The sequence below is a fragment of the Gossypium hirsutum genome, chromosome A11 (genome assembly GCF_007990345.1).
Source record: "Gossypium hirsutum isolate 1008001.06 chromosome A11, Gossypium_hirsutum_v2.1, whole genome shotgun sequence".
Taxonomy (NCBI): domain Eukaryota; kingdom Viridiplantae; phylum Streptophyta; class Magnoliopsida; order Malvales; family Malvaceae; genus Gossypium; species Gossypium hirsutum.
The window spans coordinates 36639873-36643667 of NC_053434.1; positions in this window are offsets into that span (position 1 = coordinate 36639873).

Sequence of the window (3795 nt, forward strand, 5' to 3'; positions counted from 1 at the left end):
GTCCGGGCTAAATCCCGAAGAGCATTCGTGCTAGTGATGTATCCGGACTAAGTTCCGAAGAGCATTCGTGCTAGTGATGTATCCGGACTAAGTTCCGAAGAGCATTCGTGCTAGTGATATATCCAGGCTAAATTCCGAAGAGCATTCGTGCTAGTGATGTATCCGGACTAAGTTCCAAAGAGCATTCGTGCTAGTGATATATCCAGGCTAAATCCCGAAAGCATTCGTGCTAGTGATGTATCCGGACTAAGTTCCGAAGAGCATTCGTGCTAGTGATATATCCGTGCTAAACCCCGAAAAGCATTCGTGCTGGTGTTATATCCGGGCTAGGTCCCGAAGAGCAATCATGCTGGTGACGTGTATTCGGGCCTTTGTGCCTAGTAGGCTTCGTGCCGGTAATTTGAGCAAAGTTTAAGTGTTCATTACTATACGAATTCAAATTTAAATGAGATGATATGTTTACAAGTGTACATACATGATGTTTATAGACTTGGTTAAGTCATTTCAATGTGTAATAACGAATGAATAAGAGCACTATGTGTGTGAATGATTAGAGGCACTGTGTGTGTGCGAATTCCTTTAACCGAGCACTATGAGAGCGAGATCGGTCAGTGGGTACTAAGTGTGTGAAGTGGAATTCATGTAAGACCTCGTCTGGGACGAAGGCATTGATTTGAGAGTGTGTAAGACCATGTCTGGGACATGGCATCGGCTCGATATGTGAGAATATGTTAGACCATATCTAGGATATGGCATTGTAAGAGCTATATGTGCTTAATGAGTATTCGTAATGATTTCGAATGATTCAATAGGTATATTTAAGATGATAAATTAAGTAAGATCAGAATAAGTGATACAGGTATGTACGGAAGGTATGAGAAAATCAGATGAAAGTAAAAAGATGGTGGATATGTTGTTAAGAAATGAATTCATGTTATAAATGTGTTACGAATTTAGTCTATGGAATGCTTGGTATATGAAGTCATATATGCTATTGCTAAATGACCCCTATTTTTTTTGTTAATCATATTCAAGAAATTATTTCGATTAAGTTCGACATTTGAAAGTCTGTAAGAATTTGTGATGAATGCTGATAATTTTGGATATATGGGTTATGTGCTAAAATAAATCCCATGCCGGTATACAATATGAGTCTTGATGCCAAATCGATTGTATACGGGTATCGTTAACGGTGATTGAATGTGCTAAATGAACTCAATGTTTAGGTATGTGGAAGTTGATTTTCTGTTGGAAATAGGTTAAGTTGAATAGTGAGATATGATGGAGTGATAAAGGATATTTATTGGGATGTTTGAGTATATGTGTACTTTCGGTCAGGTTACAGCTTATACATGAATGAAAATGTGGGTTACAAATATGTGGGTTGACGATGTGAATTATACATATTAATATGTGCTTAATATGTGTTTGAAATGCATTTGTGAATTAAATTAAGTGATTATTACTTATGAAATCAAGAAAATGAGATATATGTGCATACTTGTAGAAATGTTTATGTATTTGTTTTAAGATAAGAAAATGATTTTATAAATCGATGCGAAATCAATAATGAATTACAATTGCCATCGATGAGCTAATGTTTATATGAATATAATTCAATAAGAGGACGTTATCCTAAACTATGCATCGGTAGAAATTTTCGGGGACGAAAATCCCTAAAGGGGGAAAGAGTTGTGACACCCCTAATTTGACCCTAGTCGAAAAGTGGTTTCGGGACCACAAAACTGAGTCATAAAAATAATTAGCTGTCATATTTGATGCTTATTATATGTACATATGCATGTGTGAAATTTTCATGTTTGAATTTGTTAATTGTAAGTGAATTTTATTAAATAGGACTTATGTGAGAAAATTTAGAAATGTGCTAGGCAAATGTAAGTGGCCTATTTATGCATGTTGCAAAATAATTGTATTTGCATGTCAAATTAACCAAAGAACAAGAAGGTGGCCGGCCATGCTATAAGTTAAAGCCTATTAAAAACATTTGGTGTTAGTGTTTTATGGGAGAAAGAATAAAATAAAAGGTTAGTAATAAAGAAATGAAAAGGGAGGGGTGATGAAAACAAAGTTGTCTCATCCATGTTTCCCCCCCCCTCCATTGCCGTGAGTTGAAGAAAGATAACAAAAGAAAAAAAAATTTACATGCTCATCTTTCTTCTTGGTGGCCGAATTTGGGAAAGGGAAGATTGAAGAGGAAAAACTAAGGTATTCGGCCATGGCTATCCTAGTTTAAGGTATGCATTGTGATTTTCTTTTTAATTGACTATGAGATTAGATTGATAAGTGCATAGCTTATTTAACCCATGGTTTAATTTCATGCATCAATAGACAAATGTTCATTCGATCAAATGGGGGAATGACTAGAATGGGGTAAAGATTTTTGGATGAGTGGCTTAGAGGCACCTTGTACATTCGGTCAAAGATTGAGTCTATTTAGAATGTTAATTTCTTCCTCTATGATTATTTTCCTTGCATGTTAAATGGTTCTTGATAAGGCCAAATGAGTTATGAAAGTTTTTATAAATGTATGAAAGTCTTCATGCTATGAAAAATTTGGTTGAAATATGGAGAATGAGAGCTGTCATTTAGGTTAAGACCAAAGGAATGATCAAAAGGCATTAAAGGGTTAAATGTGTGAATTTAAGGTATAAGAACCTATAGGTATTTACATGGGTAATGTTAAAAATTAATGTGGTATATTCGGCTAAATGGGTGATAATGGTTTATAATGTTGAATTGAATTATGATTATGTACATTAGAATTAGATATAACAAAAAAAAAACTATGTGAATTTGGATGCAATATTACATTCGGCCTAGAGGCATTAGATGAACATTTGTGGAAATCTCAAATTCTTGAATAATGGTGATTGTAAGATGATGTAAAAATCATTGAATTATATGCATAAGTAGTTAGCAAAGTGATTAAGCTACCGAATTTAATTATTAAATGAGTCCTAAGCTTGCTGAATTTTGAGATGTGATTGGGAGTAAATTTGACATGAGCATATTTTGTTAATGCTATATTGATAAATGTTGAGTTATGATACCATGATATGAACTTAATTATCAAATTGCCGAATGCGTTTATAATTAAGTAAGGTTAATAATAGGGCAATGAGTGGCTAGTAGAATCCAGTAGTCTTCTTGTTATATTCGGCCATGAGTTTGTATAATTGGTTTGTAATAGATTAAATTTGTTTATTCAAGCTCAAGAGCTTAGGGAGTCTAATTCGGAAAAGTGAAAAAGCTACCTAACCGAATAGTCGATCTGTAATCGTTCGGCAATTTCCGAGGTAAGTTCTTAAGTATTTGAGTTTGATTCCTTTGTAAGTTTTTAGTGATTAAACGTTGAGTAAATTCAATCATAATAGGACATAATGAGTTGATTTAATAAGATATGATGTGGTCATGATATGTCTTAAACTCAAATGGTAAGTTCATAAGTGTTTGGACTTGGAAATTTAAGAGCAAATTGTAATAATTTGCTTTGGACAGCAGCAGTAACGTGATTTTAGAAAATCACTATAAATTGTTGGTGTGGAATTATAGGCTGAATAAAATGTGTAATCAAAGCTTAGTTAGTCTAATTTCTTATAAAAGAGACCGTGTAAGCAAAGAAATTCCCTATAAAGAGATATTAAAAGTTGTGTGGGACAGTGTCAGAATGACTCCGAAATCCCCTGTTCTGTTTTTGGAAAATCATTATAATTTGTACAAAAATGGTTATAAGATAAGATTCATATGCTTAGACTCCTTAATGAGTCTAGTTTC